Source organism: Chiloscyllium plagiosum, unplaced genomic scaffold (assembly GCF_037043375.1).
Source record: "Chiloscyllium plagiosum isolate Xiang-an unplaced genomic scaffold, Cpla_swu_hap1 HiC_scaffold_7, whole genome shotgun sequence".
In the NCBI taxonomy this organism is placed as follows: Eukaryota; Metazoa; Chordata; class Chondrichthyes; order Orectolobiformes; family Hemiscylliidae; genus Chiloscyllium; species Chiloscyllium plagiosum.
Genome location: NW_028270145.1, coordinates 106,968,912 through 106,986,620, shown reverse-complemented (window position 1 = coordinate 106,986,620; position 17,709 = coordinate 106,968,912). Strand labels below are relative to the sequence as shown.

The 17,709-nt window shown below is 43.2% G+C and overlaps 1 protein-coding gene across 1 annotated transcript in view; it reads right to left on the bottom strand.

Moving 5' to 3' along the window:
- sec22a (SEC22 homolog A, vesicle trafficking protein) overlaps nucleotides 1–17,709 on the bottom strand; it is a 67,915-nt gene that overhangs the window by 5,413 nt on the left and 44,793 nt on the right. The gene's annotated exons all lie outside the window — the stretch shown is intronic.

The following is a 17,709-nucleotide window of genomic DNA, read 5'->3' as shown; positions in this document are numbered from 1 at the left end:
TTCCAAAAACTCTGTAATCCTGAGTTAAGAGGCTACTTTCCTGGAAGCAACGTTAAGTACAGAGGGAAACTACAGCATGCTTCAGCTTGACTGGCCTGTGCCAGTAACTGTACACATGGAGAGGTCTGGATTTCAGTGAGGAAGCCCTTTGGGGTTGGCACTGAGCCAAACACTTAGTGAAGAAAGGAAAAACTGGCAGCAGATATTTTCCAGTGGAATTGTCCAGTGGCCAGTTGCAAAGGCATATCAAGAACTACGTACTTGGCAACAACCCCAAATAGGGTCTTATACAGTAGCACATGGGCATGCGGAAGAAAAATTCTTCCCCTGGCAAAATCCTCACCCAATATATTCCAATCAGCTACTACCGCTTCAACGTGCCCCTATTTATGTCACTAATGAACAATTAGTCTGGATTACACAAGAAATTTAAGATCAGGAGCGAAAACATAGTGGCACTATTATGGAATTTGCAAACCAGGGACACGGTGGAGACATGGATTCAAATCGCTCCATGGTAGTGGAGAAATTGGAAATTAGTGAATTAAACATATAGAGTCATAGAGATGTATAGCATGGAAACAGACCTTTCAGTCCAACCCGTCCATGCCGACCAGATATCCCAACCCAATCTAGTCCCACCTGCCAGCACCCAGCCCATATCCCTCTAAACCCTTCCTATTCTTATACCCACCCAAATGCCTTTTAAATGTTGCAATTGTACCAGCATCTACCACTTCCTCTGGCGGCTCATTCCATCCACGTACCACCCTCTGTGTGAAAGAGTTGCCTCCTCGGTCTCTTTTCTATCTTTCCCCTCTCACCCTAAACCTATGCCCTGTAGTTCTAGACTCCCCGACCCCAGGGAAAATACTTTGCCTTTTTACCCTATCCATTCCCCTCATAATTTTGTAAACCTCAGCCTCCAACGTTCCAGGGAAAACAGCCCCAGCCTGTTCAGCCTCTCCCTGTAGCTCAAATCCTCCAACCCTGGAACATCCTTGTAAGTCTTTTCTGAACCCTTTCAAGTTTCACAACATCTTTCCGATAGGAAGGAGACCAGAATTGCACTCAATATTCCAACAGTGGCCTAACCAATGTCCTGTACAGCCGCAACATGACCTCCCAACTCCTGTACTCAACATTCTGACCAATAAAAGAAAGCATACCAAACGCCTTCTTCACTATCCTATCTACCTGTGACTCCACTTTCAAGGAGCTGTGAACCTGCACTCCAAGATCTCTTTGTTCAGCAACACTCTCTAGGACCTTACCATTAAGTATATAAGTCCTGCTAAGATTTGCTTTCCCAAAATGCAGCACCTCGCATTTATCTGCCCCTTCTCAGCCCATTGGCCCATCTGGTCAAAATCCTGTAGTAATCTGAGGTAACCCTCTTCGCTGTCCACTACACCTCCAATTTTAGTTCTGAAATATCTGAAATAAAAGCTAGTGTTAGGAAAGGTGACAATGAAACTACCAGATCATGGTTAAAAACTCAACTGGTTTGCTAATGTCCTTTAGGGAAGCAATTCCACTGTAGTCTGGTTTATTCTCTAATTGTCTTTTGAAATGGTTTAGCAAATAACTTGTGATTCACCATTGTCGTTTCAAGGGCAATTAGAAATTGGCAATAAGTTTTGAATTTGGCAGAATCACTCATATCCCTTAAATGAATAAGCAGCAGCCAATGTTTTCTCCACAGAGTAGGAACAGGCTGTTCAGTTCACTGACTCCACACAGGCAATGTAGAATCTATTTAGTCAAGAAACCTATTGCACCCATTCAATCGCAGGAAGGAAACATTCTGCATGAAAATTCCCAAAAACAATTTATGTAAATTTCCAGACAATCTGTGCATTGCCATTAGCAAAGGAATAATGATGCCCCAGATCATGTGATCAGTCTAGTTACCTTTACCGCCTTTAGCATAATGCTCAATTAAACTGGAACTATCACTAACCTTAGTGCCTCACCAACAAAACTCAAACATTAATGAGCCCTGTCTAAATAAAATTTATGGACAGACTTTGGATGTAGGTTTGCTCGCTGAGCTGTAAGGTTCATTTTCAGATGTTTCGTCATCATACTAGGTAACATCTTCAGTAAGCCTCCTGCCAAAGCACTGATGATTACTTCTTTCTATTTATATGTTTGGATTTCTTTGGGTTAGTGATGTCATTTCCTGTTCTTTTTCTTAGGGTTTGGTAAATGGGGGTCCAACTCAATGTGTTTGTTGATAAGAGTTCCGGTTGGGATGCCATGCTTCTTGGAATTCTCGAGCGTGTCTGGATTGTCCTAGGATGGATGTATTGTCCCAGTCGAAGTGGTGTCCTTCCTTATTTGTATATAAGGATACTAGTGAGAGAGGGTCATGTCGTTTTATGGCTAGTGGATGTTCATGTATCCTGGTGGCTCGGTTTCTGCCTGTTTGTCACAGTTCTTGCACAGTATTTTGTAGATGACATTAGTTTTGCTTGTTGTCTGTATAGGGTGTTTCAAGTTCATTAGCTGCTGTTTTAGTGTGTTGGTGGGTTTGTGGGCTACCATGATGCCAAGGGGTCTGAGTAGTCTGGCAGTCATTTCCAAGATGTCTTTGATGTAGGGGAGAGTGATAGGGTTTCTAGACGTGTTTTGTTTGCTTGTTTGAATTTGTTGCTGAGAAATTGGCAGATTGTGTTCACTGGGTACTCGTTCTTTTTGAATAAACAGTATAGGTGATTTTCTGCTGCTCTGCATAGTTCCTCTGTGCTGCAGTGTGTTGGCTCATTGAAATAATGTTCTGCCAGACTAAGCAGGGTACAGGGAGGATGAGGCGGCCAGGCTGACTAGGGAAGTCAGGGATAGCATGGAAGCAAAAGAGAAAGCATATAATGTGGTGAAGGGCAGAGGGAAACCAGAGGATTGGGAAGTTTACAAAAACCAACAGAGGGCAGCAAAAAAAAAGGGAGAAGATAAAATATGAGGATAAGCTAGTCGGTATTAAAAGGAAGACGGGAAGAGTTTCTTTATCCAGCTAAAGGGCAAAAGCGAGGCAAAAGTGGACATTGGGCCACTGGAAAATGACGCTGGAGAGATAGTAGCGGGGAACAAGAAAATGGCTGAGGAACTGAATAGTTACTTTGTGTCAGTCTTCATGATGGAAGACATAAGCAGTATCCCAAAAATTCAATAGTGTGAGAGGGCTGAACTGAGTATGGTGGCCATCACCAAGGAGAAGGTGCTAGAAAAACTGAATAGCCTGAAGTTGGATAAATCACCTGGACCAGATGGGCAATACCCTTGAGTTCTAAGGGAGATAGCTGAAGAGATAGTGGAGGCATTAGTAGTGATCTTTCAGGAATCGCTAGAATCAGGGAGGGTCCCAGCGGACTGGAAAATCCTTAATGTGACACTCCTGTTTAAAATTGGAGTAAGGCAGAAGTCAAAAAATTACAGACTAATTAGCCTAACCTCAGTAGTGGGTAAGATCCTGGAATCCATTGTGAAGGATGAAATTTCTGAATACTTGTTAAAATAGGGCAAAATCAGCATGGTTCTATCAACGGGAGGTCATGCCTGACAAATCTGCTAGAATTCTTTAAGTAAGAAGGTTAGACCAAGGAGAACCAATGGACTTTATCTACCTGGACTTCAAGAAGGCCCGGCGCTAGAGGCAAGGTGTTAGCATGGATAGAAACCTGGCTGTCTGGCAGAAAGCAGAGAGTGAGGACAAAAGGTCCTTCTCAGGATGGCAGCTGGTGACAAGTGGTGTTCCACAAGGCTCAATGTTGGGATTACAACTTTTCACTTTATACATTAAAGATCCAGATGAAGGAACTGAGGGCATTCTGGTAGGGTTTGCAGACAATACAAAGATAGGTAGAGGGATAGGTAGCGTTGAGGTGGTGGGCAGGCTGCAGAAGGAATTGGATAAGTTAGGAGAGTGGGCAAAGTGGCAGATGGAATACGTGGGAAAGTGTGAGGTCATACATCTTGGTAGGGAGAACAGAGGCATGGAATATTTTCTAAATGGGGAGAAAATTCAGAAGACTTGGGAGCTCTAGTCCAGGATTCTCTCAAGTTAAACTTGCAGTTTGAGTCAATAGTTAGGAAGTCAAATGCAATGATGGTATTTATTTTGAGTGGACTTGAATATAAAAGCAGGGATGTACTTCTGAGGCTCTGTAAGGCTCTGTTCAGACCACATTTGGAGTGTATACTTGATGGAGTTTGGAAGGATGAGGGAGGAGAAAGTGAGGTCTGCAGATGCTGGAGATCAGAGCTGGAAATGTGTTGCTGGAAAAGCGCAGCAGGTCAGGCAGCATCCAGGGAACAGGATGAGGGAGGATCTAATTGAAACACAGAATACTGGACAGAGTAGATTTGGGAAGACATTTCCATTGGTAGGAGAGACTAGATCTGTGGGCTCAGCCTTTGAGTAGATGGAACACCTTTTAGAATGGAGATAAGGAGACACTTCTTCAGCCAGAGAGTGGTAAATCCTAGGAATTCATTGCCACAGAAAGTTGTGCAGGCCAGGTCATTGAGTATTTTAAGACTGAGATAGACAGGTTCTTGATTGTCAAGGAGATCAAGAGTTTATAGGGAGAAAGCGGAAGAATTGGGTTGAGAAACTTATCAGCCATAACTGAATAGCAGTGCAGACTCGACGGGCTGAATGGCCTAATTTTTGTTCCTATGTCTTATAGTCTTTGCAAACCCTACCGTAGTTTTACCCCCTCTTCTAAATATGTAACCACCTCCTCCTGCCCTGTAATCCTGTGAGATATCTGTGCTCCTCTAATTCTGATCTCTTGAAAATTCCCAATTTTGATTCTTCCTTCAATGGTGGCAGTGCCTTCAGTTGCCTCAGTCCTAAATTTTGGAATACCCTCCCTGTAGCTCTTCACCTCACTGCTTTGATTTCCTCCTTTAAACCATCCCTCAAAATATGCTTCTTTGGCGAAGGTATTGGCTATCTGGCCTAACACCTTCTGTTGTGGCTTAGTGTCATATTTTGGACACTTTAATGCAATACAAGTGCTATATAAATTGTTGCTGCAGTCCTGAATCTGCAGAATGCATCCTGGACATGCGAAGCAAGCACTTAGTAAGTCTCAGTAGCTTCCTTCCTAATGAACCACAAGTCCTGTTCTACACTGACATTCAGAGACAGGGAAGAGAAAATATGTTGAAAAAGAACCACTTCTTTCTTGAAATTTGTTCCGTCTTCCAGTGACCTTTAACAGATATAAGATAAGCAAAGAAAAATATTTAAAACACAGACTTATCACACCAAAAAAAATCCTGAGATATTTTTAGATTCATCATAACATAATTTTGATCTCAACTGCTGAATTCTCCACAGAATGCCACAGTTGTCAGCCACTGAAGGTAAAGCTAAAATATCACTTCTTGCCCAGAACTGGAAGCAGTTTGCTCTCCCATTTTCCCAATTTTAATCAGAAAATGCTGGAAACAGTCAGGTCAGGCAGCATGTGTAAAGAGAGAATCAAATTCTTTACAGTTCTCACCTGAAATAATGAATTTCATAATCATTAACCTCTCACCAATGCCGGTCTGAGTCAGATAGCTTATTGTAACGATTAACACAAATATTTGTGACCACTCCAGTAATTTAACTTGGGATCTATTAATTACATCTGTAACTCTGAGAATTTAAAACACACTGTTCGAAATGCAGGTCTTGCTTTAGGCTAGTAAACCTTATCCTTTCCTGTTTAAGTTGAATGCTGATGCTAGATAGCACCCCTTCTAGCATTTTAAAAACCCTCTGTCAGATTCACTCTCTTCTTTTCTGCACTTTAAACAGATCTTCCTTCAGAATTTGGAACACCGGCCTCGAAATCATCTTTGGCAGTCCTCTCTGAAGCCTTTCCAATATATTAATATACTTTTTATGGCAAGATACTCAAAACAACATACCAACTCAGCCATAACCTCATCAATTGTGTGCACCAGGTTAGAACAACTTGCTTTAAATCATAAGCCCTCAATTGATGGAGTACCACACCCTTTCTTCCAGTTGTGTCAAGTTCGTCCAATTGGCTTCCGGATACTAAAATCTCCTGTAAAACACAGTATGATTTCTGACACCATCTCTTACCTGCCTGTTACCGCCGTTACCTCAAGTTGATTACAATTGCCAAATATTGCCTTGTTTACTCTAACAAGGCAAGTTTCCACTCATTTCTTCTGACTGCTCTCCTGCTCTGTGTTGTGAACAACTTTGCTATTTCACTATATGGCCATAGAATTGCTTCAGCACAGGAGGAAGCCGATCAGCCCACCATCCCTACACTGGTTCTCTGCAACTCAGCTCGCCCCACTCTCTTGCCCTTTTCCTACAATTTTTATGGTCAGATAATTATTTAGTTTCCTTTGGAAAACCACAGTTGAATCTGTTTCCTACTCAAGCAGGACATTCCAGTCATGTTTCCATGCTAGATAAAAAGGTTGCCTTTATGTTATCTTTGCTGCTTCTGCCTTTCATCTGCCCTACAGTCCTGGACCTTGCTGCAAATGGGAACAGCTTTTCCCTCAGGCAAAAATGAGGACTGCAGATGCTGGAAATCAGAGTCTAGATTAGAGTGGCGCACAGCAGGTCAGGCAGCATCCGAGGAGCAGGAGAAAGATGGCCGGCTGTGCTTTTCCAACACCACTCTAATCTAGACACAGTTTTTTTCCATCTATAGATTTTGACTATCTATATCAAATATCCTCTCAACTTTCTCTTCACTAAAGAAGAAGCCCAGATTCCTCAATCTAACTTTGTAACTGACACCTCATGTGCTCAGAACTATTTTCATACATCATTCTAGTAGCTTTTCCAATAACTTCTAATCCTTCTTAAAAGTGTTCAGAATTGGGCAGAGTATTTGAATTGAGGCTGAAACAGATAACACACAAGGAATGGTATTAGATGGTTTTGGAGAGGGTGCAGAAAAGATTTACGAGAATGGCAGCAGGGATGAAGGATTTCATTACACAGGAAAAAGCAGCAGCCTGGGTTGTTGCTGGTAGAGGAAAGAAAATGGAAACATTTTTTGACAAAAATCATGTGGGGTGTAGATAGAGAAGATAGTGATAAATTGCTGTCATTGACAGAAGGGTCAACAACTGAAAGACTTTGATTTAAGACAGTTGGCAAACAAATCAACAGCACCATGAGGAAAATCATTTTTATGTAGTAAGGATTGGTGATCTGGAATCCATTGCTTGGAGTGTGATAGACACAGATACAACCAGGATTGTCAAAAGGGGATTATATAAGCACCCGAAGAAAAAAGAAAACATTGCAGAGGTACAGAGGAAGGGCAGGGAAGTGGGATTAGTCAAAGTGCTCTTGCAGAGAAATGGCAAGGACACAATGGGGCTGTATGGCATTCTTCAGTATGGGCTGTACAGTGTTATCCCCTTGGGGAAGGTAATGGTCTACTGGTACTATCACTGGACTATTAACCTAGAGACTCAGGTAATCCACTCATGGCAGATGGTGGAATTTGAATTCAATAAAAGGAAATCTGGAACTAAGAATTTTAAATGATCATGAATCCATTGTTGAGTGTTGGAAAAGCTCATCTAGTTCACTAAAGTCCTTTAGGGAGGGAAAGTGTCATCCTTACCAGGTTTGACCTATAGGTGATTCTAGACTCACAACAATGTGGTTGACTCTTAACTGCCCTGTGGGCCATTAGGAATGAATGCTGACCTAGCCAGTGACACCCTCATCCTGTGAATAAATGTTTTTAAGAAGTACAGCAACCATCCTATGATTCTGTGTTATTTCCATTGTATATGAGATTGCAGAACCAATCCCTGTGGCTGGCATTTTTTTAAGCTGGAGCACCTGAGCAAATGAGTCAGTTGTCTCCACCTTCTCAAGGCAACTGGAGATGGACATTAAATGTTATCAAGTCTCTTCACTGGTTTTCAATGAACTAAGTATTATCGCCTTCCATGCAATATAGAGTAAAGTGAGAGCAGCCTGAACTTTAACCCGGAAATACGGCTTCCCTTCTATTTCCAGAATTTGAGATTATGAGAAGGTGGATAGAATAGGTTAACCTGTTAAAAAGTAGTAAGATCTATTGGATCCACAGGCAATTTCACCAGCAACCTCTTCTAATTGATCCAAATCCCATCTGAGTTCTAAGGGTCACTCGACCAGAAACATTAACTCTGATTTCTCTCCACAGATGCTGCCAGACCTGCTGAACTATTCCAACAATTTCTGTTTTTCTTCGAACTGATTGTCATTCTGTATCTTGAATACTACTTCCCTTTATTCCTCGATGAGCCACAACCATTTTCTCATCTATAATCACTCCAAATCCAGACTAAAAGCCTTGTTGTTTTCTAATAAAATAATCATTCTAAATACATGACATTTGCAAGATTTAGTATTGCATGTTCTTACTAAGTGAATCTATTCAACAACTACTAATCCCCTTTGGGCCTACTGTGCAAAGGTTGCATTTAAAAAGTCAATACATTTGTTTGTATTGAATTTAATTCAGCCATTAAGTAACATTCCAGCTGCATGCTCAATCTTTTTGCTTTGCATTAAAGCCAACACATTAATGGGCAACAAATAGTCACATGGTGAACATGAAAAACATGGGGAACAGGAAAAAAGGGATAAAGCTCTCAGAAAAAAGTCATTCGGTGGGGCTTTAATTGGGCCACCACATTCCCTTGGAATATTTTTGCATCAGCACTCGCCATGGGCGAGATCCTGGAAGATGTGAGGGTAGCGATGTTGTGCCCTTATTCAAGAAGGGCTGCAAAGGAAAACCTGGGAACTATAGATCAGTAAGCCTGATATCAGTGCTAGATAAGATACTTCAGAAAATTTGGAAGGATAAGACATCGGTGCATTTGGGAAGACAGGGTTTGATTAGGAGTAGTTAACATGGTATTGTGCATGAGAGATCATACTTCACAAATTTGTTAGAGTTCTTTGATGAAGTGACCAGGAAGGCTGAGGACGGCAGGGTGGTAGACGTAGTCTGTATGGTGCTTAAAAATGTGTTTCTGGAAAAGCGCAGCAGGTCAGGCAGCATCAAAGGAACAGGAGAATCGACGTTTCGGGCATAAGCCCTTCTTCAGGAATGAGCATAGGTGGATGAAGGTGAGGCCTCTACTGAGGACTAATCTTTCATCCTCAGGGAGGGGGAGTTCTGGAGGGATGGTGAAAATATGGCAGGGCTGGGAGCTAGGACCTGGTGTGGGACTGGAGCTGGGAGTGGGGGCGGGGTTAGGTGTGAGGGCGGAGATCAGCGTGGGGGCAGAGATCGGCGTGGGGGCAGGGTCGCATGTGGTGTGGTTGTTGTGCAGGCAAGTGATGTCACTGGGGGTGGAAGTGGCTGCGGCGAATGCAGAAATGGTGTTGTTCCCGGTGGTTGTGGACCCCGCGGAGGCCGCGAATCTGTCGACGATAGTCTTCCTGGCAATCATGGAGACGGTTGTCTGGGCGGCGATCGCGGAGGCTGCATGGTCGGTGGGGGCGGAAGTGACATCATGGTTCACGGCGACAGTTGCTGCAGCAGCCGCGTGGTTAATGGCGCCCGAGTGCTTCCGGAGGCCGATGGAAGATTCTGCAATGGTTGAGAAATCCGGAGTGTGGGGGTAAGTTTTTGATACTTACTATCTTTAATTTCCGATATGGCTAGGAAGAACTGGTTGTTTAGTGTATGGATTCTTCTGTGGATGAAGAACAGTAGAGGTCCTTTACAGGTCTATGAGAGTGTTGTCCTGAGCTGGGGTAGGGCTGACTGCAGGAAATGTAGGTAGCGGCGCATGGCTGCAAGCGTGGAGCGGAGGATCCGGAGGGAGGTCTGTTGTTGGAGGCTTCGGATTCCTGAAGAAGGGCTTATGCCCGAAATGTCGATTCTCCTGTTCCTTTGATGCTGCCTGACCTGCTGCGCTTTTCCAGCAATACATTTTTAAGCTCTGATCTCCAGCATCTGCAGTCCTCACTTTCTCGTAGTCTGTATGGTCTTTGATAAGGTTCCACATGCTAGGCTGCTCTGGAAGGCTGGATTACATAGAATCCAGAGGGAGCCAGCAAATTGGATATGCAATTGGCTTGATGGTAGGAAGCAGAGGGTAATAGTGAAAGGAGGCTTGCGACGAGTAGAGTGCCTCAGGAGTCAGTGCTGGGACCATTACTGTTTGTTATCTGTAGCAACGATTTGGAGAAGAATATACAAGGCATAATTAGTAAGTTTGCAGATGACACTAAAATAGGCTCTAACGAAGGACCCGATACCCAGCATGAGCAAAACTAATGTAGTGTACAAAATCCCATGCAAGGACTGCACAAAACACTATATAGGACAAACAGGAAGACAGCTAACGATCCGCATCCACGAACATCAACTAGCCACGAAACAACACGACCAGCTATCTCTAGTAGCCACACACGCAGACGACAAGCAACATGAATTTGACTGGGACAACACTACCATTATAGAAGAGAAAATGAGGTCTGCAGATGCTGGAGATCAGAGATGGAAATGTGTTGCTGGAGAAGCGCAGCAGGTCAGGCAGCATCTAGGGAACAGGAGAATTGACGTTTCGGGCATTAGCCCTTCTTCAGGAAATGAAGAAGGGCTAATGCCCGAAACTACCATTATAGGGCAAGCGAAACATAGAACAGCCAGGGAATTCCTAGAAGCATGGCACTCATCCACAAACTCCATCAACAAACACATAGACCTGGACCCAATATACCGGCCACTATAGCGGACAGCTGAAACTGACAACCGGAAGCGGCAGGGACAGGCCACTATAAATGCCGGAGGAAACACCACAGAAGCGCTTCACAGGAGGCTCCCAAGCACTGAGGATGTCACCTAGACAGGGGACGAAACGTTTGCAACAAAAGCTTCCAGCTCGGCAAACAGAACCACAGCAGGCTCTAATGTAGGCAGTGAGGAACATTATCAGAAATTGCAGCAGTACCCTGATCAGCTGGGGAAGTAAGCCGAGAAATGGCAAATGGAGTTTAACATAGATAAGTGTGAGGTCTTACATTTTGGCAAGTCAAATCAAGGTAGGAGTTTTATGGTGAATGGTAAGACCTTAAGGACAGTTTTGGAACAGAGGGACCTCGGAGTTCAGATGCGCGGTTCTCTGTAAGTGGAGTCACAGGTAGACAGGGCAGTGAAGGAGGCTTTTGGCACTTCAGTCAGGGCATTGAGTACAGACGTCGGGAAATTATGTTGCGTTATACAGGATATTGGTGAGGCTGCACTTGGGAGTATTGTGTTCAGTTTTGGTCACCTTGCTATAGGAAGGAAGTTATTAAACTGGTAAAGATGCAGAAGTTTACAAGAATGTTGCCAGGACTCAATGGTCTGAGTTATAGGGAGAGGTGGGACAAGCTAGGACTTTTTTTTATTTAGAGCGTAAGAGACTGAGGGGGGATCTTGTACAAGTTTATAAGATCACGAGAGACATGGATAGGGTGAATGCACTCAGTCTTTTTCTTCCAGAGTTGGGGAAATCGAGGACAAGATAACATCATTTTAAGGTTAGAGGGGAAAGAATAAAAGGGAACCTGAGGGCAACTGTTTTACGAGAGGGTGGTACACATATAGAATGAGCTGCCAGCGTAAGTGGTTGAGACAGGTACATTAACAACATTTGAAAGGCATTTGGACAAATACTTGGATAGGAAAGGTTTAGCAGGATATGGGCCAAGTGATGGAAAATGGGGTTAGTGTGGATGGACATTTTGGTTGGCATGGACCAGTTTGGGTCAAAGGATCTGTCTCCGTGCTGTAGGACTCTATGAAATTGACTTGGGATCCCATGAACTTTTGGAGGATATGTGGAATGGACTGCCAGACGAAGTGGTAAATGCAGGTACATTTACAACATTTAAATGATGTTTGGACAAGTTGAGAGAGAAAGGAACCAAATGGAACTTATTTAGCTTGGGAAATTTGTTCAGTATAGGCAAGTTGGACCAAAGAGTCTGTTTCTATTCTGCATGGCTATGACTCTTGATTACTTTACAGTGCCTCACTCAACTGATGAATCAGTACTCCTCCACATTGGTGGGCAGCATGGTGGCACAGTGGTTAGCACTGCTGCCTCACAGCGCCGGAGACCCGGGTTCAATTCCCGCCTCAGACGACTGACTGTGTGGAGTTTGCACGTTCTCCCTGTGTCTGCGTGGGTTTCCTCCGGGTGCTCCGGTTTCCTCCCACAGTCCAAAGATGTGCAGGTCAGGTGAATTGGCCATGCTAAATTGCCCGTAGTATTAGGTAAGGGGTAAATGTAGGGGTATGGGTGGGTTGCGCTTCGGCGGGGCGGTGTGGACTTGTTGGGCCGAAGGGCCTGTTTCCACACTGTAAGTAATCTAAAATCTAAAAATCTAAATCTAAATACCACTTGGAGGCAAGTGTACACAACGTATACTGGGGTTGTGAAATTCCAATGTCTACCACCAAGAGTAACTTGGCAGCAGTATTACTGATCAAGCTGATCCGGCCTTTAAGAACATGGCTGCTAGACAGGGTCTGCAGCAGTGGAGAGGGAATCAACAATTTGGAGAAACGTACTTCACCTCATAGTCACCGATGTGTTGCTGCAGCTGCATCTGCCCAAGACCATGTTAACAACAATGACGACAACACAGTCCTTCTCATCAAGTATACCCTCCATTAATGCGTGGCGCTATCACTGTCCAAAATTGGTCAGAATTCAAACAGATCTAGGAACTCAATGGATGAGTTCATGAGATGCTGTGGGCCATCAGCAGCATCCGAATTATAGCCTGCCTCAATCTGCAACCTTATGGGACAGCTAATTCCATGTTCCACCATTACTAAAACAAGCAATTAATCCTGGTTCAATGAAAAGTGCAGTGGGCACAGAAACAGCAGCGCCAGACATACCTAAAAATGAAGTGTCAACCTGGTGAAGTCATAACGCAGGACTACTTGCATGCCAAACAGCATAAGCAGCATGTGATAGTCATGGCTAAATCATTCCACAACCAACAGATCAGATCTAAGCTCTGCAGTCCTGCTACAGCCAGTCATGAATGATGGTAGACAATGGAAGAACTCAATGGAGGAGACTGCTCTACAAACATCAAAGATGGGGGAGACCAGTTCATCACAGCAAAAGGTAACTCTGAATCACTTGCAACAACCTCAGCCAAAAGTGCTAAATGGACGATCCATCTCAGCCTGTCCCAAAGAACACTAACAGATGTTGGTGCTAGCTAATTTGATTCACTCAACGTGATCTCATGAAATGATCTAAAACACTTAGCCCCAAAAACATTCTGGCACCAGAATGTGCTGTGCCCCTGAGCAATGCAATTCCAGAACAGCCACAACACTGGCATGTACCTGCTAATATGGAAAAATGCCCAGGAAAATATAATGTTCACAAAAAGTAGGAAAAATCCAACCTGATTTATTACCGTCCAATTAGTCTATTGTCAATCATCAGTAAAATGATGGAAGGGGTCATCAACAGTAGCACTGCTTCACAATAACATGCTCATTGATGCTCAGTTTGGGTTCTGTCAGGGCCATAAAGCCCCTGACTTCACAAATCTTAGTTCAAAAATGTATAGAAGAAATGAACTCCAGATGACTGTCCTTGACATCAAGGAACCTTACCAAAACTCAAATGGGTATCAGGAGAAAAAACACTCCACTGGTTGAAGATGCACCAAACACAACAGAAGATAGTTGAGGTGCAATTAGTAAGTTTAGAGATGACATGAAAATTGGTGACGTTGTTGACGGCGAGGAGGATGGTCTCAGGCTACAAGTCTGAGATTGATCATCTGGCAAACTGGGCAGAGCAATGGCATATGGATTTAATCCTGGTAAGTGCGAGGTAATGCACTTTGGAAGGTCTAATAACAGAAGGATATACACAATAAATGAGAGGACTAAGGAACAAAGGAACCTTGCTGCACAAGTCATTGACCCTCAAAGGTGTCAGTACAGATACACAGGGTGGTGGTGGAGGCATACGGGATGCTTCATTAGTTGGGGCACAGAATATAGGAGCAAGGAAGTGTTAAGCCAGAGAGAGAAAACCATGGACAATTCTGGTCGCCACACTATCAGAAGGATGTGACCGCACAGGAGAGGGTGCAGAGGTGGTTCCCAGGATGAAAAGACTCAAGAGGCCACCTAGTGGTATTATCGCTGGACTATTAATCCCAGAGGTCAATAATGTTCTGGGGATCCAGCTTCAAATCCCAGCATGGCAGATGTTAGAATTTAAATCTAGTAAAAAATATGGAATTAAGATTCTACTAATGATTATGAATCTATTACTGATTGTCAGAAAAATCAATCTGGTTCACTAATATCCTTAAGGAAGAATATCTATCATCTTTATTTGGTCTGTTTACATATGACTCCAGACTCTCATTAATTTAGTTGATTCCTAACTGCCCTCCGGGCAATTAAAGTTGGGCAATAAATGTTGACCCAGCCAGTGACACCACGAATGAATAATAAAGAAATTTGAGGAGAGACTGGATAGGTTAAGCTTGTTTTCCTTTGGGCAGATGTGTCTAAGCCCAGAAGGCACACGTTTAAGGTGAGGAGTAAGCGGTTTAAAGGAGACCAGAGGAAAACATTTTTTTTTCCCCACCCAGAGTGTGATAGAAAGATGGAATGGATGTAGATAGTCAGGGAAATGTGATCAGTATAGTTTAGTGTTTGTTGGACAGCATGGACATGATGGGCTGAAGGGCCTGTTTCTATGGTGTATGGCTCTATGGTTATTGGGATTTTAGTCATCCCAGCTCCAGAAATTCCTCAGGGTAGTATCCAACACCCAACCATCTTCAGCTGCTTTATCGATGACCTTCCTTCCATTCTACCGTCAGAAGTGGACGTGTTTGTTGATGATTTGAAGATGCCAGTGTTGGACTGGGGTGTACAAAGTTAAAAATCACATAACACCAGCTTATAGTCCAACAGGTTTAATTGGAAGCACTAGCTTTTGGAGCACCGCTCTTTCATCAGGTGGTTATGGCCACAACCACCTGATGAAGGTGCGACGCTCCGAAAGCTAGTGCTTCCAATTAAACCTGTTGGACTATAACCTGGTGTTGTATGATTTTTAACTATGTTTGTTGATGATTGCATAATATTCAGTACAAAGTGCAACTCACCAACTGATAATGTCAAAATGCAGCAAGACCTGGACAATATCCAGATTTTGGCTGACAAACAGCAAGTAACATTTGCAGCATACAATTGCCAGGCAATGACCATCTTCAACAAGAAAGACTCCAACCATTATCCATTCAATGGCATTATCATCACTAAATTCCCTACTGTTGAAATCCTGGAAGTTACCAGTGATCAGAAACTGAACTAGGCTAGCTTTATAAATACAGTGGTTACAAGAGCAGGTTAGAGTTTAAGAAGCTTGGAGGGAGTAACTCATTTCCTGACTCAGTAAATCTTGTCCGCCATAAAACACAATAGTATGACGTACAGATATTTGTGGACAGGTTCCACCAAGGTCCCCACTTGGATAAGCATAGCTCCATCTACATTCAAGAAGGTTGACAACATCCAAAACAAAGCTGCCCCAATTAACTGGTACTGCATCTACAAACATTCATTACCTCCACCACTGATGCTCAGTAGCAGCAGTGGGTATAAAATGCACTGCAGAAATTCATCACAGCTCCTTACACAGCACCTCCCAAATCCTCAACAAGGGCAACAGAAACAAGGAAACACCATCACCTGCAAGTTCCCCTCCAAGTCACTCACCATTCTGAATTGTAACAATACATCATTGTTCCTTCTGTGTTACTGGTTTAACATCCTGGAAACCCCTCCCTGTCGGCATTACGGTGGAACCTACAGCAAATAATTCAAGTGGTACATTGATTCAAGGCAGCAGCTCACCACCATTTTCTAAAGCTGAAAATGTGTTGCTGGAAAAGCGCAGCAGGTCAGGCAGCATCCAAGGAACAGGAGAATCGACGTTTCAGGCATAAGCCCTTCTTCAGGAACCACTTTCTAAAGGGCAATTACAGATAAGCAGTGCCACCCACATGCCATGAATGAATTCAAATATGAGGTGGTCAAATAATGTCCACTTCAGTGCTTTCTGTTGCTGTTGTTTTATTGTCCTCCCACTTCCAACCCCATCAAATGATACCCTTATCCACCCTTTTGCTGGGGCCTGCCAGATTAGCACTGACAAAAACCCCTCACCTACCCGGGTGCTTAGCTCCAGCAATGATGAAGTCTCAGCAATGGCACTCAGTCCCTGTGACATGGCTAGGACTGACCATTTAATTGGTCAGCATTTGTGAGCAAGTCTGGCTTCTCAGAAATGTGGGTGGACATCTTGCAGCCCAACAGCTATAAAGTAAGCTTGAGGCTTACTGGTAACAAAAAAGCGACCTCTATAAAATATCATCCAGTAAAACTATGGAATTCACTTGAATGAAGTAAAGCAAATGTAAAGTCACCATAGTCCCAGTGGACCACTAGGTAAATCTCTCATTAGACTGAGAGAGATGGCTGCTGGTGATGGTTTAACCTGAGGGTCACCATGCCTCAGACAAGGGGACGGGTTGAGAAGGAGTGTCCTTTCTGCGACAGAAATTGAACCCATGCTGTTGGGGTTCATTTGTATTGCAAACAAGCCCTCCGGCCAACTGAGCTAAAGACCCTCTTCATTTGAGTATAACACAGTAAACTATATGCCACCAAAACTGATCATCTAGTACAGTGTCACTTGGGGATGTTAACACAATTTGATCAAAAGTCAAAACAAAAACAGAAAGCTGTCAAATGACTATATTTGTTGTTCAGTCTGTACATATAACACTACAGCATATACTGATGGCAACAATTCGCCTTGAGGTGTTTTTGATAAACTACTTTTCTGTTGCAGTTTAAGATGTCTATTCCAAGTCACATTAACAGTTGCACTTTTTATAGTGTGCTATTGTAAGGCACCCAACGCTGTCTGTGTGTATGTGTGGGTACATTGAATTTACTCTCATTTGTTTAAAGTTTTTGGCTTGCCTTTGGTTAATAATGAAAGTTGCTGAATCTCATTATGCTTTGCAGTTTGTTTTGTCAGGGGCCAATAAAGATCACACTGCGGTTCTGGGGTTTGCTGAAATGACAGGATGATTAAGATTCACGCTGCATTGGGAAGCAGTTAGCCCAGGCAATTCTGTGAACTAAACAATGGAAGAAAAGCCTGAAACTGTTGGAATTTGATTTGAAGAAAGCACATCCTTTCTTGGGTCTTGTTTACAATAACACTTGTCATGCAACAATAACACCTGTCATGGCATGATTCATAATCATTTGACAGTATTCGTGAGAAACCGACTATAGAGATCTCACACCTTTCTTAACAATTTCATAGATTCAGGATTGGAAGGAAATAACGGCAAGTTCATATCTCCACCCAGAAAAAGAGAGCACAATAGTCGGCTTCATTTCTCTCTATGTCTACTGCTTAAAGTCAGTCTGGGTTTGTGTCTTATACAAATAAACAGAAGTTGCCAAAAACCATAATCCAGTATCAGGAATCTTGCAATTTTTTTCCAGTTTTTGGCAGAGTTCCTTCCTTTGAACCGAATTGTGATGATCACTTAATAATCATTGAAGTCAGTGCATTGGAATTCAACCTTTCCACAACACAAACACATGCAGATATTAATTG